Raw genomic sequence first — 23,707 nt, 5'->3', positions numbered from 1 at the left:
TATTTTTAATGCCCTGGGATTGCTGCCGCAGTGATGAAGAGCAGTAAATAAGTATATTAATTAAATGACCTTGGGGAAGGGGGAGATGCACTACCACTACAGCCACAATATCCTATGACCACTCAGCCCAGGTGGGAAAAAAGAAACCCCATGCAGAATCTGCAGATGATGTGGAAATGACACACAAACACACCCTCAGAACCTATGGAAACACCACCACACAGAAAACTAATGTGATGACAGCCACAAGCCATGCAAACACTGTATCAGTTGGTGCAGGCCAAGGCAGGGGTGTGTCTGCCTTGTTTCCATGTCTGTATCACCTAAGGAACACAGATAAACAGCAGGCTCCCGGCGAGCTGAAAATTCTGGATTTTCTTGTTTCTGTTCTGAAATGGTTCCTCTGCATTGGGACAGGGGACATTTTTTCAGTCAGAGGTCCATATTCCCTTGCGGGTAATCTTCTGGGGGCCACATGGAAGTGGTTAGTCCAGGAGCACAAGTGGCCATAGCAATAGACTTAAAATAATGGAACAAAGACAAAACTTACCTAGATAAGAACAAGAAGGTCAATCCTCTACCTGCTCAAGGAAATCCTGGTGGAAAAATTGAAGTAGCTACTTCACACTCTCAACCCCCTTTTACTTGGAAAACAAAGCTATGAATAGCAAAGGAAACTAGTCATTAATATTCTAAAAATTACTACTGGCATACCTCATGAATTGTGTGTGTGTGCTTTGAACTGTGTTTGTGAGAAACAATTAAAACTCGGACACATGAATAACTCTAGTTTTAGTCTGAAAACGAAAAGTGATCTTACACCAACCTGTGACCTTACACGTGCAAATTTATTAAATTGATTTCAGATGGGTTCAATTTCAGTGTCTTACCCTTATTACAGAATCCTTTAAAAATTGCAAACAGCTGGTGTTTCTCTGCCTTTCAAATAACAGCAGGGCTGGATTTAGGTTTTATAAGGCCCTAAGCTACTGAAGGTAATGGTTCCCTTTATATATCCACCTGTGCTTTGTCAACAACAAATTGTCGCTGTTTTTTGTGTTGAATATATGCTATATGGTAATTTATGCACCCAATAGGTCCATACACAACACAATAAAAACCTACATACAGCACTTGTTGTATGTAGGTTTTATTTTATTTGTTTTTCATCTTATATTTTGGAAATGTACATCTAGTTTTTTTCTCTTTGAATTTTTTGGGGGCCCCCAAGAGAGTGGGGCCCTAAGTTATAGCTTGTTTAGCTTACATGTAATTCTGGCACTGAATATTAACATTACTAACAGAAGATATTCAGGCTGAAGATGCAATCCAGAAAACAGTCAGTATTTCTAGTTGTCAATATCATCAGCTGTAACAAATATATAAAGCGCACACTTAAATAAATTGACAATTCAGAAAATCTTAGCATGCTGCTAATAAAAACTGTTGAGTCCATGTTTCTCAAAGATTCTTTTGCCATACTTTGGGGGCTTTGTACGCAAAAGAAGTATCTTTCCAAACCATTTTAGTTGCAAATAGGGATAGGGAGAAATTTGTTTCAGTTCTCATTTAAAGGCAAACTTACCTAATATGCATTTTCTGAAACAACATGTGAACCAAAACACGCCCATCCTTCAAAATTTGTACTTCTCCAAATTTTGCAATGCAGTACAGTGGTACCTTGGGTTACATACACTTCAGGTTACAGACTCTGCTAACCCAGAAATAGTACCTTGGGTTAAGAACTTTGCTTCAGGATGAGAACAGAAATTGTGCTCTGCCGGTGCAGCGGCAGCAGGAGGCCCCATTAGTTAAAGTGGTGCTTCAGGTTAAGAACAGTTTCAGGTTAAGAACGGACCTCCAGAATGAATTAAGTACTTGACCTGAGGTGCCACTGTACTCCGGTCAAGTGTTGTATGCGAAAACGAACATGTTAGAGTAGCATATTAATGCATCTATTGGGGAAAATACATTCTCTTGGGGAAAGCTGCTTTGCCAAAATGTGCATATGAGAATAAACTTGTACTAAGGTACTGATAAATTTTTATGAGGACTCTCTTAAAAAAACAAATAAACCACAAACTGATATGGAAATCTGGAAAACTGAACTTAAAAGACTGGAAATATGAGAAACTGGGAGGATCCTTCCCTGGTTGCAAGTAACATTTTAGTTTTTTTAATCAAACTGATCAGTGATGGTCCCTTACATGAATCTTCTCAGTTCCACCATTTACTTTCTCAATCCTGTTTCTGAAGCTGCCTTGCTATTCTGCACCCACTTGAGCCCCAGCCAATATGACCAATGATCAGGAATTATGAAAAATGTTATAGTCTATAGCAGGCATGGACAAACTTGGCCCTCCAGGTGTTTTGGGACTACAACTCCCATCATCTCTAGCTAACAGGACCAGTGGTCAGGGATGATGGGAACTGTAGTCCCAAAAACATCTGGAGGGCCATGTTTGGCCATGCCTGGTTTATAGGAATAAAATTCTAATTCTATACTGCTTTACATGGGAGCAAGTATTACAGAACTCAGTGGGAATTACTTCTGAGTACATGTATATAGAATTGCACAAGAAAGGTGGCTCCCCTGAGGAAGTTGCAAAGAGGAAATGAAGGAGATTCAATTCAATAATTTCACCTTCTATTCTATACCCACTTAGCTTGGAATAAAATCCACTGAACTCAAGGGGATTGTTTCACTGGGTTGCACTGTCAATTTTAAATCTTTCCAACGTGAGTTTTTCAACCTTAGCCCAGTTGTTGTGCCTCACAGGGTCATTGTGAGGATAAAACGTGAGAGCTTCCTGTATTGCTACCCTGAATTCCTTGTGGGAAGGACAACACACTAACATCATAAATTATATTTTGAGAGTTCTTATGGAGCTGTATTCTCATATCTCTTCCTCCATAGGGCAAATGAGTTGATCTTGGGCCAGTAAAATGGTAATTTTTCACATGTTGTGCTTATGTGTTTACTTTGTTTCTGCCCTGGAGATAGAGGGTAAGTACAACAAAAACATGGGACGCGGGTGGCGCTGTTGGTTAAATCACAGAGCCTAGGACATGCCGATCAGAAGGTCAGCAGTTCGAATCCCCGTGATGGGGTGAGCTCCCGTTGCTTGGTCCCTGCTCCTGCCAACCTATCAGTTTGAAAGCACGTCAAAGTGCAAGTAGATAAATAGGTACCGCTCTGGTGGGAAGGTAAATGGCGTTTCCATGCGTTACTCTGGTTTGCCAGAAGCGGCTTAGTCTTGCTGGCCACATGACCCGGAAGCTGTACGCCGGCTCCCTCGGCCAATAAAGTGAGATGAGCGCCACAACCCCAGAGTCCGTCACGAGTGGACCTGGTCCCTTTACCTTTACCTTTACATCAAAAACAAAATGTGTACACCTGTGAATTCTCTAATATATTTGAAAGCGAATGAACACACGTCTGTCAATCTTTGAAAGTCCGTAGACTTTTGCCCACAGGATAGCATCTATTACTTTGTTTCAGCCATAGACTTCTTATACTTCTACAGACTTTCAAAGATTGACAGACGTGTGTTCATTCGCTTTCAGATATGTTAGAGAATTCACAAGTGTACGCATTTTGTTTTTGTTGTACTAAATCATGTAATGCAATAAGAATTGCAGTGCTATCTAGTAAACTGGTCTTCGTGTTGCTTGTATTGTTTGTTGTGTTAAGTTTGCAACACGGGGGTTTGTTGTTCTGTACTGGAGATAGAGGGTGGCATCCTAACCATGGGAATGGTTTACTATTGGATCAGAGTAGATTGGCTGAATTGAGAAGATTGAGAGAAACCAGTTTTTTGCTCTCTGTAACTGAAAAGCATAGAGGTTATTTGGAGGGAAGAGAGAGCAATCAGTGTACATTTACATGAGTTTAATGACTGGAAATACAGAAATCATCTGAATCCAGGTACTTCTTCATACCATCGTACCTGACTTGTCATGTAGGGACAGGCCCAGCCACTGCAGAACATAGGCTGTCTCCAGGCTAGCCCAGTTCCCACCTACCTTTGAGCCTTCCCTGGAGGCAAGACAACACCTATGGGGACAAGCTGAGTCCTGCTGGGGAAAGAAGAACACCTTGTCTCCCCACCAAATCCCAGCCTCCATAACTGGAGACAAACCTTGCCAACTGCAGAGGGCACAGGAAACTTTTTCAGCCAGAGGGACACATTGACTCTCATAGGCAATCTTCTGGAGCCCACATGCGGGCAGTGGGTGGAAGCAGTGGCAACAGTAGGCAGAGCATCGGATGTAGTTGTTTTACCTGCGGACAGTAGGACATGCATTCAGCCATGCAAAAGCCAGAAGTTTACATACTGCTCTCTCCACCCAGGCAAGCCAGAGGCATTGTCGTAGCTGAAGGACACTCCCAGTCTGGCAAAAGGGCAAGGAGCAGGGCTGGTGAGGACATGGGAAGGGGTTTGTGGCCTGGGAGGAGTCCAAAGGTCCAGGTAGTCTGTATCTCTATACTGACTGGCAGCAGCTCTCAAGAATTTCACACAGGGAACTCTCCTAATACTTGGTGTAGTATTAGCCAGCTTGGTGTAGTGGTTAAGAGCGGTGGACTCATAATCTGGGGAACCGGGTTCGCTTCCCCGCTCCTCCACATGCAGCTGCTGGGTGACCTTGGGCCAGTCACACTTCTCTGAAGCCTCTCAGCCCCACTCACCTCACAGAGTGTTTGTTGTGGGGGAGGAAGGGAAAGGAGAATGTTAGCCGCTTTGAGACTCCTTCGGGTAGTGATAAAGCGGGATATCAAATCCAAACTCTTCTTCTTCTTCTTCTTCTTCTTGCGGATTCCAGGAGTCGAACCTTTTGCAGATGCTCTGCCACTGAGCCACAACTGTTCCCTGGAATTGTTTGGCTATTGTTTCTGAACTCAGGTGTCCTGATCAGGTATCCCAGCTGCACATCCACCCAAGAACTAATCAAGAGCTAAGGATTGAATGATCTGACATTGCTGGCAGTTCTTTTTTTGCAGTTATTTCATACTTTCAGCCTCACATTTCATCAGGGAAAGGGGTAGACTCTGGAGGGAAGTACTGCCTACAAAGCACTTAAGCTAGCTATCCTGTAACAGAGCAATCTTGATCCCACTGGCTTCAGATTTCCAATGGCTTTGTGTATTGCATTGCAAGCCTCTTTTCACATTCACTTTATCAGGCCTGCACCCTCACTTGTCACCCCTCTGGCAGCTCCCGGGGTGCAACATGACTGGCACAGGAGGGAAGAGCATTCTCGTGATCAAATCCTGCTTGCAGGTGTGGCGTTTGCCTGTTCTTTTTAAAAATGTCTGTACAGGGGCGGAGAAAGAGTTAATAGGTAGACCAATAGAAAAGCCAAAGGCGGAGCCTACCTGTTTATAAAAGGGCTTAGCCCGAGGTTTGGGTTGGTTGGTTTTAGTTGGTTGGGAAAGGCAATTGGAAAAGCAGTTGGAAATAGAGAGGCAGTTGGTTCTTGTGTGAGGGGAGGTAGAAGAGTTAGAGACAGGATAAAATAAGACTAAGAAGGTAAAGAGTAACAATGTTTTGAATGCAGTTAAAGTTTATTTGTGTTTGCAGTAAACTGCACTCTTCTTTGTTAATTTAAGAACCTGACGTGAGACTAAGTGATTTACTGGGGAGGAGCTGGTTGGTGGCAGTGGATTAGTGGTGTATGGGTCAATAGTCCGTGAGATGACCGGGGGCTCTGTATGAACGCCACACAGGTTTCCACACTGGCATCTAGTTAGCTGCTTTGAGAACAGGATGCTGGACAAGATGGGCCCTCGGCCTGTTCCAGCTGGCTCGTCTTATGATCTCATGCCACTTTAAGGGTCATGGCTTCCCCCAAAGAAACCTGGGAACTGTAATTCATTAAGTGTGCTGAGAGTTGCAAGGAGGTGTAGTGGAAAATAAACGGTTAACCCAAGGAGGTGTAGGTGGCCTTGTGCAATTAACCCTTAATAAAGCAGGGCTTCACCACTCTCCTAAGCTCAGCAGTAGTGATTCCTGCTGACTTGATTGCTTGCAGGAATGCTCCTTGCGCAGAGATAACACAATTGTAGATTAATTACTTTGCTTGCCTGCTGGCCTCAATCATGAGATCAGCCACCCCCCCCAAAAAAAGCCAGGTGAAGGTAGCTTAACAATCAAGCCGGGTGACGTTGGTTAAGCAATTAAGCCTCATGACTTGGGGTGGACAAGGGTATTAAAAACCATAGGGTCTGAGCCAGAGAGAGAGAAGGTTTGATGCAGGCACAAACTGATGTAGGTGTTGCATAGCCTGGCTAGATGAAGGTCTACTCTGCTGCTATGTCCCTGGGGCTCCCAGCAGCTGAAAGGAGGGGTTGTTATTTGCCTAATCTATTTTCTTCTTGTGCGAGATAAGCCTGCTGCTTGATAAATTTCAGACTTTCTTCACTACTTGTGTGCTGCATTTGCTTCAGAAATCCCTCCAAAAAAAAAGGGGGGGAACCAACCCCTTTTTGCCTTTGGCAAAGCAGGAGGCCACTGTGACTGTTAAAGTGGCATAAGAGTGCTTGCAATGCATGGTGTGGATGTGACCTTTCTGAGCCTGGCTTCCTGCTTTGCCATTGCTGGATTGGTTCCTGCGACGTTTCCAGTCTGCTTGTTGGCACGTTGCCATTCCACTTCTCAGACACTCTTCAACCCATCCTCACCCCCAACCTATTTGGCTCAACTCCCTCGTTCCTCATCTGGAACTTTATTCTGGACAGAGCAGCTGTTCCCCAGATTCATGGCTCTTAAGCCTGTCAACCATGTCCACTGCCTTCAACAGGTTCTTGCCATTGTTGCTGATGAGGCTGTATTGCTCTGCACACTTAACAGGAGGGAAAACACGATAGAAGTGAAGTTAGAAGGAGGGATGCTGGGGAAATTCAGTTTAGTTCACATGAAAAGGAGAGCCTACCAGACTTGTACTTTTTGAAACAATGCGTGAACTGAAATGCAGCCATCTTTTGAAGTTTTCAGCTCTCCAAATTTTGCAATGTAGTTCTTCAGCCAGGTAAAGTGTGCGAAAATGCATATACCTGGGCTAAAGAGTGCATAAAAATGCATGTTTCAGTGAAAATAACATGCAGATTAGCAGCTCCGCAATACAATCTTGGGGACCCACTTCAGATTTGAGTAGGGTTTACAATTAGCCTTTTCTTCTCCTGAAGATATACCACAAACCAGCAGGTACAGATTTTTCCTTGGGTTTTGCTGCTGAAATCACTCATGAATGATTATAGCCTCTATCCTTTATATCAATAAGAATATTATGTTTTATCCTGGATTTCTCCCCCCTCCATATAAATTTAGACAGAACTTTTTACCATTCTTTAAGACAGCATACATCATTAAGCATTGGGGTCATTTGAAACAGAAATAACATTTTTAGGAGAATATTCATTTTATCGCCCAGATTCTCCTCATTAGAAATAGTTATATTCTGCCCTATATATCTAGGACTTTTAAAATTTCTTTCCAAGTCTTCATATAATTATCCTTATAGATATTATGATTATTTGCCATCAACCACATTCCTAAATACTTCATTTTTTTCCTCTATTTCCCAACTAGCAATTTCCCCTAATTTCTTTTTAACATGATCATCCATGTTCTTGACTGACATATTGGTTTTATCTTTGTTTATTTTAAAGCCTGCCAGTTTTGCAAATTCGTTTATCTCCTTTAATAACTCTAATGCACTTTCTAAGGGTTGTTCCAAAGTTAAGACTGCGAATGCTTATTGTCTGCAAATGCTTTGGTTTTATAATTTTGCTTACCCACTCTTATTCCTCTGGTTTTGTCATTGTTGCAAATAAAACTACAATTAAACACATCTAAAATATTTTAAAAGCATTAATAATATCAAAAAGCACTTGAAAATCAGGGCGTCCTTAGGGAATAAACAATCTTTTGGATACCTGGAGCACCCAACAGTTTGCTCCTCCTCTGTAGGGCTTTGGATCCTGCTTGCTCCCAGTATTTAATCTACACAGGGAGCCCTCCCTGTTCGCTTCCAACCTGAGATCTGCTAGGCAAGGGAACGTCAAAGATTGATTTTGGCAACTCCCCTTTGGAATTCAAATGTGTGATGTCATTGAGCCACTCGGGCAGTAGTTGCCACTCAACACTGAAGCAGTATGCCAAAAATAAAGCACCTCAATGTGGGCAAGGGCAAGATGCCCCAGCAATTGAATGCGGCCTGTGCTTTGAAGAGGAAGGAAGCACGCAGCAACAAGCCCTCTTCCTATATCAGTGTGAAGTGGCCTGGTAAAGGCAGATGATGCTCACATAGCCATACAGCTTCCTGACAAGTGGTTGATTTTGTTGAAAAACCAGAAGGGTTAAGGTAAAGACAACTGCATTTTCTGTAGCAGATGTTCAAGTGCAAACAGCACAAGATTTGGTGACCATGATTGACACCCCTTCATTCTTATTCTTATTCTTTTTGTAAACCTCTTTGAGGTTTTTCTTTTTCTTTTCCAATCAAGCAGCATTTAAATTTTATGAAATACATTTTATGAAATCATAACAATGATGAATACATTAATTCCCTGCCCTTCACCAGCAAGTCCCAGGTCAGGTGTCTACCATTCCAAACCCAGAGTAAACAACAACAACAACACAGTTAAAACAAATCACAGTCACAGGACTAGGTATGGAAATGCGAACTAATTATATTGATAGCATGCGGAGTTCAGTGGGAGCATGACAGGACACCATTATTCATTTAGTTTGGTTTTAAATGTAATGGTTTGAAAGCCATGGGCTTGTCGGAACCGAGCACAAAGTGGTACAACTAGGAAAGCTCATACAGTGGCTGACACCTTCACATCTATTGTGACAAAAGTGATTCTCCACCGCCTTGTCTTAAGGTGAACAACACTGTCTTTAAGTAAACATCCTTAGGCAGTGATGGAGGAGTAGGATCACACCTGCAAGTCGTGCTCCTTGCATTTGCCGACAGATCCTCTTTGAATGAAGAAATTTTTCAACCTGCTGTTTATGGGGTAGGATGGAGACTTTCTCTCTTTAACCCCCCCAATACCTTTTCTGTTGTGTTGCTCTCTCAGCATTCCAGGCTCCTGCCTAAGGTTGAGGAAGAGCCACCACTGCCTAAAGGGAAGAGCCTTCTTAGCTCAGTGGTAGAGCATCTGGTTTGCATGCAGAAGGTTCCAGGTTAAATCCTGGCATCTTTTTCTTTTGGTCTTTTTTGTGTCTTTCTGTCTGGTTGGTAGTAAGTCACTTTGGGCTGCCCTGGGCAATATCAAGCAACTAACAAAACCTAGAGAGCCACTTCCAGGGTCCGTAGGCTCTCCCACAGTATGGACTGTTCAGTTTCGGTTTCAGTTTCTGTTAATTGGTTCTCGTGAGAAACTTGCAGATTCTAGCTTCACCAATTAACTCCAGCTGGTGGCAATTTACTCTTGGCAGAAAGCCCAGGTCTGCTTGACCTAGAAACTACTCACTCTGATTGGTTAACGAGCAGCACTCAACTCTGTTATCTAGGGATTGCTAGCACAGTTTGGTGTGAGGTGTGTTAGGAGTTAGAAGTGCTGTGTATGGTTTTGAGAGAAAGAAAGAGAGGGTTTATTTTGCTTTTATTTGTATGCAGAAACTCTGCTGGTTTTATTTTTCCTTTTTAATAAATCCTGTAAATAGTTATTCTGAGTCTAGCTGACTAGTCATTACTGCCGCGACTAGCTTCTTCGCTGTGCAGGAAAACTCTGCTACGTTTGGGCTAAAGCCAGTAGGGCTATGCCTGACACTCCAAAGTTCCATGAGGTTATGGGCATTGTGCTGCCAGCCTGAGTTGCGGTGGTGTCAGCATCAACGGCGTTGGTTCCAGTAGTTCCAGAAGTTGTTGTACTCTGGCTGGTTCCTGACCGTGGTGAGCTGGTGACGCAGCGGACACAAGGACAACAGCTGCAGCGTGTGAGTGCTGGGTGCTGTGGTTCCTGTTTTCTCTCTCGGTGGTCGTGAGTAGCTGGTTCCGGGTTCCAGGGACATCGCTCTCAAGATGACCTCACAACCAGTTCAGATGGCTTTTGAGCGTCTGAATGACTCCAATTACTTGCTGTGGTCGGAACGCATGCAGGCAGTGCTGCAGAGGGATCGTCTCTGGCAAGTGGTGAGTAAGTTTCCTGCGAAGCCTGATGATGAAGACCTCGATAAAGACCAAAGAGCAAGGGCCACAATTGTCTTGGGGCTGGAAGATTCCCAGTTGCCGTATGTGAGGGGAATCAAGACAGCTAGAGGTGTGTGGCAAGCACTTAAAGAACTCCATGTGCGTGAGACAGCGGTTTCCAAGCTGTTCATTCGCAAGGCATTGTACAAGGCAATGTTACAGCCTGGGGTTACAATGCAGGAACACCTACACAGTTTACAGTTAAAGTTTGTTGCGCTCCAGGAAAGAGACTGTGCACTAGACCAGCAGAAGAAGGTGGCTATTATTTTGAGTTCTCTCCCGGAAAGCTGGGATAATTTAGTTTTGTCTCTAGAAGGCATACAGGAGCGTGATTTATCAGTCAGTTACGTTACTGGGCGTTTGATTGAAGAATGGCAGAAGAGGCAAGAAAGGTCGGTGGCTGCAGAGGCTTCTACAGGTGGGCGGTTTGGAAGGAGTTCCCATGCCGTGCCAGAGGTGAAGCAAAAGCAGCGTACCGGTGAGGAGTCAGCGTTTGCTGTTAGGCGTTGTTTCCGATGTGGGTCTTCAGCGCATCTAAAACGACAATGTCCGGAGTTGGTCAAGTCTCAGTGGCCGGTGCAGGAGCAGAGACGAGATCAGCAGCAGCAGCAGCGTAAAAGGAAATTCTTCAAACAAAAACAGTCGGCTCAGCTGGTGACCGGCGAGGTCAAGATTGCTGATGAGAAACAAGCGGTCTGGGTGGTCGATTCGGGAGCGTCTCGGCACATCGTGAACTCAGATGACTTGTTTGTTTCCAAGAACTCAGCACAGCGCAGCCAGGTGGCTCTAGCAGACGGAAGTACTTCCGAAGTGATTTCGGGGGGTGCAGTTTTTGTTCCTTGTCTTCGTGAATGCTTGCAAAATGTACTTTGTGTGCCTTCATTAAGGAGCAATCTGATGTCTGTAGATTGTTTGCTGAAAGCTGGGTTTAAAGTGTATTTTGAAGGAGACAGTTGCATTATTAAGAAGGCTGGTGAGATTTTAGGCACTGCTAAGTCAGAGGGAGGCTTGTTTTGGCTTAAAGCAGGATCTCAAGTTGCAGCAGTAGTCAGTAAATCTCAGCCTGCAGTAAATAACAAAGCTATACATGACAACTGTGTGCACTTATTGCATAGGAAAATGGGGCATGCTTGCTGGAAAAGTGTACTAAAAATGTCTGAATTGGCTGATGGGGGTAATTTAAAGAGTTGTAACAAGTACCTTGATTGTAATGTGTGTAAAAAGGTTAAAACCCACAGAGTCTCTTACCCCAGAAGTGACAGAGTTAGTGAGTCACCGCTACAGCTGGTTCACATGGACGTAATTGGTCCATTTGCTGTAAGCAGGGGTGGATCGCGCTTTTCACTAACAATTGTGGATGACGCCACGCGTTATTCTTGGGTTTTTCCCATGAAAAATAAGGGTGACGTGTTCACTAAGTTTAAAGGCTGGGTGGCATCTGTGGAAAGGTTTCTGTCTGTTAAACTCAAAAGGATTCAGACGGACAGAGGTGGCGAATTTATGTCAAATGCCTTTAAAGATTGGTTACAAAAGCGTGGCATTGGGCATAGAAAAACGAACGCTTTTTCCCCAGAGGAGAATGGCGTTGCAGAGCGAAAAAATAGGTCTTTACAAGATATGATGTTTGCCATGCTTGATGATGCTGATTTACCCATGTCTTATTGGGGGGAGAGCATGCTCACCGCGTGTTATCTCCAAAATAGGCTCTTTCACCAAACAATAGGTACAACTCCGTACTTTAAATTGTTTCAGAAAAAACCTAAAATTGACCATTTGCATGTGTTTGGATCAAAAGCCTGGGTATTAATTCCGAAACAAATGAGAAAGAAGGGAGATCCTAAGACCAAACAGCTAGTGTTTGTGGGTTACCAGGAGCTGGGAAAAGGTTTCCGCTTTGCTGAAGGGACAAATGGCATTGTGATCTCCAGGAATGCCAGTTTTTGTGAACATAGTGGCTGGGAGAGACTACATGCCAATACTGAGGTTTGGTTTGAACCTTCCCAGGAGCTTCATGACTCTGAAGGTAGACACAGAGAGTCAGAGTCTGAGGGGGAGGAAAGTTCAGACAAGAGCTCTCAAGAAAGTGGAAGACCAGTTGCTAAGCAACAAAAGAGAGGTCGTAGTTCTGAGGAGGAAAGTGGGTCAGAAGAAAAATTTTCTCCCAGAAGATCTAAAAGACAAAACAAAGGAGTGCCTCCGGTGCGTTTTTCTCCTGATACTGCAAATGTGTTTAGTGTAAGTGCAGAACCCAAAAGTTTTCAGGAGGTGTTAAAGTTACCAAAAGAGGAGGCAGAGCGCTGGAAACAGGCAATGGAGGAAGAGATGTCCTCTCTGAATGAGCATAAGGTCTTTACACCAGTAGCAGCGCCTGAGGGGGCAAAGATTGTAGGCTGCAGGTGGGTGTATGAAAGACTTAGGCCCGGTTAGGACATATCTAGGGTTGGAAGTGTGCTGGGCCCAAGATGGCAGCTGTCTAATTAGTCAGCAGAACAAAGTTAAACAACTACTGACTACATACAGGATGCAGGATTGCAAAGGGGCAGCGGTGCCTATGGATCCAGGTTTCATAAAAACACTTCATACAGATGAGAGTCCTGAATTTGAACATCCTGATGTATATCACTCTGTAATTGGAAGTTTATTGTATATAGCACAGTGGTCCAGACCTGATATTAGCTATGCAGTAGGCATATTAAGTAGATTGGTCTCAAAACCCACACTAAATGCCTGGAAAGGGGTAAAACAAGTTCTGAGGTATCTCAAACAGACAATTGGCTATATGTTACAATTAAATTCTTCAGAGGATGAAATGTTGAGTTGCTACTGTGATAGTGACTGGGGAAATTTGCCAGATAGAAAATCTGTCACAGGACTAGTCATAATGGTCGGTGGAGCTTTAATCAGCTGGCGGTCACGCAAGCAAGACATTGTAAGTGTGTCATCAACGGAATCAGAGTATGCCGCATTGAGTGAATTGTGCAACGAGGTGATTTATTTCAAGCATTTGTTAACAGATTTAAATGTAAATTGTGGAGAACCAGTACAAGTTTACATTGATAATCAAGCTTGTATAACCTTAAGTAAAACAGAGGGTTTCAAATCACGTTCAAAACATATCTCTGTAAAATACCAAAATGTACGTTGCTGTGTACAAGACAATGTAATCACCTGTACTTATGTGTCAAGTGAAGAAAATGTAGCAGATGTGTTAACTAAACCATTGGCAAAGGTAAAGAACAAGCGAATGTGCAAGGGTTTAGGTTTGCTGGAAAAATAATCTCCTACATAGGTGTATTTGGTGTTAATTGTTCAGCAGAATCTGTGAGGGGGTGTTCAGTTTCGGTTTCAGTTTCTGTTAATTGGTTCTCGTGAGAAACTTGCAGATTCTAGCTTCACCAATTAACTCCAGCTGGTGGCAATTTACTCTTGGCAGAAAGCCCAGGTCTGCTTGACCTAGAAACTACTCACTCTGATTGGTTAACGAGCAGCACTCAACTCTGTTATCTAGGGATTGCTAGCACAGTTTGGTGTGAGGTGTGTTAGGAGTTAGAAGTGCTGTGTATGGTTTTGAGAGAAAGAAAGAGAGGGTTTATTTTGCTTTTATTTGTATGCAGAAACTCTGCTGGTTTTATTTTTCCTTTTTAATAAATCCTGTAAATAGTTATTCTGAGTCTAGCTGACTAGTCATTACTGCCGCGACTAGCTTCTTCGCTGTGCAGGAAAACTCTGCTACGTTTGGGCTAAAGCCAGTAGGGCTATGCCTGACACTCCAAAGTTCCATGATGGACTAGAATCAACACACCTTTATCTCTAAAGCAGCTTCTCTGTCCCCAGTGCTCTCCAGAGATGATGCCTACAACTCTCCCAGGGGTAAAGTGAGTTGTAGACCAACACATATGAAGGGCACCAGCTTGGAGAGGAGAATGTTAGGGGAGAGAACCAGCTCACTGCCTCTTCCACACACAAATGGAGCAAGTCTCAGCTGCTTAGTCAATGCATATCACCATGTTAGGTGATTTGCTCTCTCTTCTGTTTAGCAGTTTGGCAGATCAGTAGATGCTGCTTCACACCCTGTAATGTGGTTGTGTTGCTAAATCTAACAGGAACTGGAGATGGTATTCCACAGCCGTCTCTCATTTTGCTCTATAAAAGTGGGGTAAGGGATCCTTGCCAGTACTTCTGCCCTGTACTCGACATCAAGATGTAGACTAGGGCAGTTCTGACAGCCAGAAAGGAATGTTTCATTGTCTCATGATTCATGAAAAGCACACTTAGATGGCATGCTAACGTCCTTTTTAGGTGACAGTGGTTCATAGCAGTTTTATTTGATGGTATCCCACATGACCAGAAGGATTCACATGGCCGTGAATCAGTGGTTCACTATGAGTTGCTTTCCAAATAAATAATTTTGGGTTTGATTGTGGCCAAGAGTGACTCAACAGAAGCATTGTGTCCTGAAATGATGCCCATATACACAAAGCAATGCGCTCCCTCCCATATCTCACCCCCTATATCAGAATTTGGTCAACAAATTGAGCCTGGGGAGCTGGATTCTCTATACTCAATGCCATTCTTTACTAGCTTAGCTGGAGAGTGAGATGCTAGCAGTACCCTACTTTCCAGCCAAACTAGAAGCAATATTCCTCCAATGCTTTTCAGCTCTCCAGCAGGTAGGTTGATTCAAAAGTTGTCCTCCCATTTTAACCTATGTCCTGGAAGATATGGCTTTCTCTCTAATTCCCAGAAACTCATGCTTTCCTGGTTTAGGAAGACCAGAAGTAAGTGTCTCATCACCTTCCACTGCCCTCACAATTTCTGTGACGTTACTACTAGCTTTGAATAATCTGGGCCTCTCCAGATGTCATTTCTAATGTGCATCAGTTATGATTTGTGCTCATGATGGAATTGGGGTGATTAAACACAATGCGCTTTCAATGCTGTTTGTGCCAGCAAATGTTTTGTGGATATACCTCTTCATTTCAAAACCATACCACCACAAATATTCCAAGTGGGGTTTTTTTGTGTGTCCAGCTTTTGTTGCGCTGTAGCAAAACAGTGTCCTGCCAGAGGGCACTAGCATGGTAATCTTGGGGAAGAATCATAGTGCAACTAGCAAAGGAGAAATACCGTATTTTTCGCCCTATAAGACGCACTTTTTCCCCTCCAAAAATGAAGGGGAAATGTGGGTGCGTCTTATGGGGCGAATGCAGGCTTTCGCTGAAGCCTGGAGAGCGAGAGCGGTAGGTGCGCACCGACCCCTCTCGCTCTCCAGGCTTCGCGGACCTCTCCTCAAGCAGCGGGAACGTTCCCACTGCTTGGGGAGAGTTGCCGGCATCCCGAAGCCTGCAAGCGCTGATCCCAGCACGTGCAGGCTTCGCGGATCTCTCCCCAAGCAGCGGGAACGTTCCCACTGCTTGGGGAGAGTTGCAGGCATCCCGAAGCCTGCAAGCGCTGATCCCAGCACGCGCAGGCTTCGCGGATCTCTCCCCAAGCAGCGGGAACGTTCCCACTGCTTGGGGAGAGTTGCAGGCATCCCGAAGCCTGCAAGCGCTGATCCCAGCACGTGCAGGCTTCGCGGATCTCTCCTCAAGCAGCGGGAACCACCGCTGGGCTCCCACGGCTTGCAGAGAGCTGCCTGTTTGGGGGCTGGGGTCGGGGGAAGCTCGGGCTGCCCCAGCCCCGCGCCTGGGGGGGAAATAATTTTTTCCCTTTATTTCCCCCCCAAAAAACTAGGTGCGTCTTATGGGCCGGAGCGTCTTATGGGGCGCAAAATACGGTATGTGTGGATGGTTCAGTATAAATCAACCACAAACAAACTTCATTACAGCAGCTCAAGAATGTAGAATACAACTCCCAAAAAACCAGTCAGGAGGGTCCCTCTGTTAGGTTAGGGTAGTGTTTCCTTACTCTGTGGGTCGTGTTCTGCAAGTGGGTCACAAAGCCTGTGTGGTGGGCTTTATAAGTAAACCCAAAATAATTATTGCTTGTAATCCTTAACTTTGGCTTTATTGGCAAATTGCAGTGTTGACACTTGTAGCTGAATGTTGGAAAGGTTTGAGCATTTCACCCCTATAAACAAAACTGTGAATAACTTTGAAAGTGCTATACAGTGGTACCTCAGTTTTCAAACATCTCTGTTGATGGACATTTCGGTTTACGATTGCTGTAAACCTGGAAGTAAATGCTTTGGTTTTTGAACATGCCCCAGAAGTCGAACATGCCACGCGGCTTCCACTGAGTGCAAGATCCTGAGGCCTAGCTGTCGGCTGTTGAGTTTTCAGTTTTCAAATGTTTCAGAACTTGAATGGTCTTCTGGAACGGATTACGTTTGAAAACCGCGGTGCCAATGTAAACATTTCAGCCTGTTCCACATTAATAGGGGCATTAAGTAAATGTTTGCTTGGATCCCTTAACTAATGGGATCTGCAAACTTGCAATCAAAATGTAGGAACCTGCAACTGCTGAAGACCTAAAGTCCAATATTCAAGTGACAATAAATCAATTGGCCACCGACATAGGAGTCAACTCCTAAGGGCCAAGGTTTCTTCGGGGTCACCCCATAAAATATTTGAGGTGCTTCCTCCCAAAAAATTGAATGGGCATGAATGGGCTTGTGTATTTGAATTGGTGAGAAGGGATCTCGAAGAAGGCATTCCACATACCACACCTATGTGTGCATACAAAGCCACAAATATATGTACTGTAGGTGTCAACATGTCAACGTTATATATGAGGAGTGGGTGAGAAGTCTCCATCTAAGAGCAAACAAATCTGTTTAGACTGATAACTCTTCAGCCTTCTCTTGGATTCTACATGTTTGTTGCCAGTTCCAGTTGCATATCCAAGGACTCATGCTTTAATTATCAGCATCCTGCTTTCTACAAAAGAATTGGAGGAAGAAGCTTTTGTAAACTATCCGCTGACTTCTGTTTCACCCAAGATCTCCCACCCATTTTCTACAAGAAGCTCAAGAAGTTTACTTTTAACCTTTCTCTTGGTAACCTTTTGGCCGTTTACCTGGGAGCAAGTCCTGCCAAACTCAGCAAAACTTAACTTTTGAGCAAACTTATATATGTTTGGGCTGCATCTATAGGTTCGTTCTTGTGGAGACCCGATGAAGCTGAATGTTGGAAGATTCAGGGCAGATTAAAGAAAGTACTTCTTCGTGCAGAACATAGTTTAAACTATGGAACTTTCTCCCACAGGAGGCAGTGATGGCCGCCAACTTGGATGGTTTTAAAAGAGGCTTAGACAAATTTGTTGTTGTTGTTTAGTCGTTTAGTCGTGTCCGACTCTTCGTGACCCCATGGACCAGAGCACGCCAGGCACTCCTGTCTTCCACTGCCTCCGGCAGTTTGGTCAGACTCATGTTTGTAGCTTCAAGAACACTGTCCAACCATCTCATCCTCTGTCGTCCCCTTTTCCTTGTGCCCTCCATCTTTCCCAGCATCAGGGTCTTTTCCAGGGAGTCGTCTCTTCTCATGAAGTGGCCAAAGTATTGGAGCCTCAGCTTCACAATCTGTCCTTCCAGTGAGCACTAAGGGCTGATTTCCTTAAGAATGGATAGGTTTGATCTTCTTGCAGTCCATGGGACTCTCAAGAGTCTCCTCCAGCACCATAATTCAAAAGCATCAATTCTTCGGCGATCAGCCTTCTTTATGGTCCAGCTTTCATTTCCTTTCACTTAAACAAATTAATGGGATATAAAGCTATCAACAGCTACTAGCCATGCTGGCTATGTTCTGCCTCTGCGTCTGGAGGCAGTAATACTCCTGAATACTAGTTGCTGGAAACTGCCTCCATTAATGTTATGAAAGAATCATGGGGTTGAGACCTCTGGCTTTCCCAAGTAGCATCTGTTTCTCCCCTTAACATGACCGCCAAGACCAAATTAATTAAACTTACCAGGAAAAAGCTGTGCCGTTGAGAGAACAGCCCTTGAAACATTTCAGAGAAAGGAGCATTTCAGGATATGACAATGGTTTCTAGGAAGGCCATTCTTTATTTTCACTGACCGATAGCAGAGGGATTATGTTCCCCCAAAGATCTCCACATCTGTCCTCCCATATGCTTTTTTTGCTCACCCGTCAAACTCCGCTATATTTTTTTTACAAACATTTCTCAGCAGAGCAGATTATAGAGGATGGGATTCTTGGCAATGAAGCCATCACATTTCCAAAGAAATGCATCTCTGCTGTAAATAAGGAACACAATAGACTATGGAAAACCACACAGCAGTCTTTGTTGGTTCACCACAACTCTGCCCTTTAGCATTTTGGTTCTTTGGGCAAACCGGATTCTGGAGATTATGGGACTGGCAGTCTCTCCTTAACCAACAGATCCCAAATATGTTTTCAAGGCCAGAGTTAGAATGTAATGTAATAGAAATGTGTCCTAGTCTGTGCTGAGTGAAAATGCTTCTCTGTGAAAAGGGATTTGGCCATACCTCTGTGCAGGGCTTTTTTTTCACCATTCGGAACTTGCTGAAACTCAGTTCCAGCACCTCTCAAGTGGGTGCCATTGCCATTATAGAAGAACAAGGGAGGTGTTCATGGTGAGTTCTGGCCAGGGGTGTAGGATGCCCTGGATGTCATCTATGAGTGGGGTGACAAAAAGGCACACAGCAGGGGGCTCGCCTTGCCAACCCTGTGTGTGATGAATGGCCCCGCCGCGCAGCTCGCCCCCCCCCCGGTGCACAGCATGGTTGCCACTCTGGGCTCCCATGCAGCTAACGCCGCCACTGGTTCTGGCACCTCTTTTTCACTGGCTCTGTGGTGCATTCGCTTTCCATGCAGAAGATCCCAAGTTCACTGCAGGGTGGCCAGGTATGCATTGCCAAAAAAGAGGACACAAGTCACAAAAAAGACAAAACAGGATACATATGCAATGTGCTAATTTATTTGCATAGAAAGAATTACTATAATTTAAATAGAAACACATAAAATCTCATAATGGGGAAGATTGTGACCAGGTGACCTTTGTGACTGTTGGCTAGGTGTTCTCTGTCAACGGGCAACTTCAGAGCCCTGCTCTTCCTTCTTAGGGTGTTTTTTATCTTGCAGCCACCCTTAGATGGGCAGCCTTTCAAATAGATGACTTTCCTCTGAAAAGTAGGAAAGATGGCCACCCTGGTTCACTTCCTGGCATCTTCAGTAAATGGATCTCAGCTAGAAGGGCTTTTGAAAGGCCTCTTACAGAGATCTTTGAGAGTGGCTACAGGATGGAGTCATGTAGGTGGAACTGGGCTAGATGCATCACTGGTCTGACACAGGGTCTCTCCAGTTGTCTTTTTTATTGTGCATTAAGTTATCCATACTCCCAGCAGCTGCAGCCAAGATAACAAATGTTCAGAGGTTATGGGAGTCCAGCAACAACTGGAAGTTAGAGGATCCTCCTCCCTGGTCTACAGCCAGTAGGAATGTCCCTTGGGTTGCATCCAGGGTGGTACTGCTGGTGATATACAAGGTGGTACACAAAATCGGTGGCTAAAATCCGTGCAGTTTTGAAAGCTTCCGTCTTTATTCAAAACAGCACCCACTTATATCTGAACACAGATGATCTCAGGAACTGCCCATTTGAATTGACTGCTTGGTGTTACCAGTCAATTCCTGGTAGAGCCAGAATGAAGCAGGATCAGTTCAAGACATTTTGCTGCCTTAAGTAAATGAGAGTATTTATTTATTAAACTTGGATACTGCCCTTCCTCCGAATATCACAGGGTGGTTCACAACAGAAGAATACAAAATGAGAACACAAAATAGTACTGCAACTACGGCTGCTACTACTAATGAAAAAAACTGATCACAGGGTCTGGGGTGGCTAACATGGGAAGAGGCGGTTCATGAGCTGTTGGGGTCCTGAGTTGTTTAAGGCTTTATAGGTCAAAACCAGCACTTTGAATTGGGGCAGCGCAATCGGGCCAGGATTATGCTTTCACCCCCATTCCTTGTGCGGAAGCTGATTGGACTGCAGCTTGATCTCATTCCAGCTTCTCTGCTGAGACAGCAGCAATATTAGGCGACCAAGGCAGGTCACAGTGTGGCACATACAGCTTGGTCTTCCAATACCTGTCTGCATCTCACTCACTACTCCACCTGGTGCCTGCTCCCTTCCTACACAAGCAAGAACAAACTCACATTGCCTGCTGGAGTGCTTTGGCTGGTTTACTGCCTGCCTGCTCAGGTAGAATAACTGTGGTTGGGTCAGGGGGGCAGAGACCCGCAACCCCCATCTACCTAATGGCCAAACCAAATGTGGATCATGTAAATCATTATAGGCTACGGAATAATAAAGCATTAGATCAAATATGAACCTAAATTTGTCAAAGTGCAAGGCTGCTTGATCAACATATTTTCCACTCGGTTTCCACTTTTGTATAGAAAAATGATAACTGATGTGTAACACTTGTTTGTCCATTTCATTTTTGCTCTGCATTTGTGAGTTTTTAAAAAAGGGAAAAGAAAGTAATCTCAGGGAGTTCACCCAACTGAAAAGTTCAAAGAACAAAAACAGGAAAAGGGTGAACATTCCCCCTCTTTTTTTGTTTTCAAGGTCAAGGTCAAGTTGTATTATTGTGAAATTGACAAAAGAAGAAGAAAATGGACTGCACCCCATCCCATGCCTTTTCCTGTAACTCAGAACCTTGATTCTTATAAGAAGTGGGTGAATATTTTAGGGGATTTCATAGAACTGGTACGATTCGAACCAATGTATTCAAATTACAAAAAAGGCAATTCTGACTAAACATCAGGAAGAACTTTTGATGGTAAGAGCTGTTCAACAGTGGAATGGACTTTCTCAGAAGGTGGTGGACTCTCTTTCCTTGGAGGTTTATAAGGAGAGGTTGGATGGCCATCTGTCATGGATACTTTAGTTGATTCTTGCATTGCAGGGGGGTTGGACTAGATGACCCTCAGGGTCCCTTCCAACTCTACTATTCTATGATTCTACGAATAGCTAAGTGAAGGTTTCTTGTCTACAGAAAGTGATATCTCTGAATAGATGTTAAACCTTTGCTTTGTATGAAGCAACAAGAATATGAAGTTGTACTTCAGCAATTATAGACCACATTTTTTTAAAGCACAATAATTATCACCACATTGGAAAAGTGTAAGGTGTTGCTTTGTGAGAGAAGCACATGGGAGCAAACATACATTCTTCCTATTTATTAGGTAATGAAGAATTTAGTTTAAAAGAAGCCCAAAGAGAAACAAAGGTCATAAAACGAAGATTAAAATAAAATATATCTCACATCTTTGACATGTTGTGATCTTGGAGCTGGTTTTGGGAGGACTCTATTTTAAATTTGTAAACTATAACTCCTGTTGAGTGGTTTCTCTTGTGCATCCCATATGTGAATTAAGTCTACATTGAAGATGTGGAGGAGAAAGAAACAGGCACAAATGATGAAAGAGAAGACAAACAAGCGGGAACATCTAGGTGCAAATGTTAAGCAAGTTTCCTTCACTACTGCTGCTGCACCAATCAGTTGGAAGAACTTCAGGGGTGAGGCTGCTTTGCCCTGCCTGGCATGACTGATACTGTTTGCAGATCAACACAGTCTCCGGCTTTAAAAGAAAACACAACAAAAGCATTCCATCCACTAGTACCTTTTCTCCAATAGCTGCTTCTAACCTTTGGCAAGGGACATGTACAAACGGTTCCTGAACTGAATACACAAATCCAAGAACATAACTGAGGCAATAACTAATTTCAGGGAACTTAACAGTTCTGTTTAGATACAAGAAATAGCTCCAGTGTTTGTAGACTGCTGTGGCTTTGCCTCTCACCTGACCCTTGTTGTGGACTCTGCTTGCTTGGACTCTGACTTTGGACTGGATTCTGCTTTGTTGCTGCTGGCAAGTCCCTGTTTTCTCAGGAGCCCAGTAAGTTCCTGCCACAATGGGCTCACTGCAGGCTCAAGTAAACCCTCTCGGGGCCAGTGACCAACCCCCACCTATGCTACCAAGATGTAAGTGGCCTGACTGCTAAACCACACTGGGAATTATAGCTCTGTGAATTGGAGCCTCCCAACAACTCTCAGCAAGTTTCTGGGATTCTTTGTAGGAAGCCATGGCTGTTTAGAGTGGCATTATACTGCTCTAAATGTACAGGGTGGGTGGGAGCAGACTTTCATTACTTAGCACAGGGTTCTTCAGCTCCACAGCAGGACTGGGAAGGTACAGTTTTCAGAGCAGAAGTAGAAGTTGGAAGGAAGGCACTTAATACTTCTCTTATGGGATCAATTTTTGCCGTCTGGATGAAGTATAAGGATCTATTAGAAAGTAAGACCCCGAGGTGGTTATCACCTGTGGAAGCTAAGATTTCTAAAAAAAGGCCCAATATGGAGGCCTATTGGCCAAAATATTGGGAATTGATTGAAAGAGTTGGAGATAATTGGAAGCTCCAAAGCCAGGACAAACTAAAAGGTAAGGTGCGAGATTGGTTACATTATGCTCAAATTCAAGAGGTATTCAAAATGGATAAAAAAGTGGGTTTCCAGTTGGAGAAATCGAAACTGGAGACGGAGTTACTAGAACCAAGGACTAAGGTACTTTCGAGGATGTATGACTTGCTGCTTAAATGGAACACACAGGATGAGACAGTTAAATCTGCTATGATTAAATGGGCACAGGATGTAGGACACAACATTATGTCTGAGGACTGGGAAAGGTTATGGAACACCGGTATGAAATTCACGGCATGTAGTGCCTTGAAAGAGAACATTATGAAAATGGTATACCGGTGGTACATGACCCCAGTCAAGTTGGCTAAAATATATCATCTTTCTGATAATAAGTGTTGGAAATGCAAGGAGGCAGAAGGGACATTCTTTCACCTCTGGTGGACCTGCCCGAAAGTAAAGGCCTTTTGGGAAATGATACATAATGAGCTGAAAAAGGTATTTAGATATACCTTTTCTAAGAAACCAGAGGCCTTTCTCCTGGGCATGGTGGACCGGAAGGTGCCAAAGAAGGACAGAACCTTGTTTATGTATGCAACCACAGCAGCTAGGATTCTCATTGCTAAGTTCTGGAAAACACCAGATTTACCCACACTGGAGGACTGGCAGACGCAGTTGATGGACTACATGGAGTTGGCAGAAATGACTGGCAGAATCCGAGATCTGAGCGAAGAAACAATGGAGGAGGACTGGAAAAAATTTAAGGACTATTTGCAAAAACATTATAAGTTGTCTGAATGTTAAGATAGCGCACGATTAAGAAACATTATGCTTCTGCAATTTATTTTAAGCAAATGATAAAGTAAGCATTGATGGAAAAAAACGAGACATATTTGAAACAAAATATTATGTTTATTAAGAGTCTTAAAATTAAATTACAAATTTTTGAAATTGGTAACATAATATATTTAAAGGTATAATAAGATGGGAAACAAGATAACAAATTGCTGAACTGGCTAGAACAATGAATGCAATGCTGAGAGGATGTGAGGAGGTCCAAAAGTGAATTGTTGAAGGACGTTAAGGAAAGTTTCTTAATAT

This window comes from Podarcis bocagei (assembly GCF_964188305.1).
Source record: "Podarcis bocagei genome assembly, chromosome: 11".
Taxonomy (NCBI): Eukaryota; Metazoa; Chordata; class Lepidosauria; order Squamata; family Lacertidae; genus Podarcis; species Podarcis bocagei.
This window is presented reverse-complemented; position numbering follows the sequence as displayed.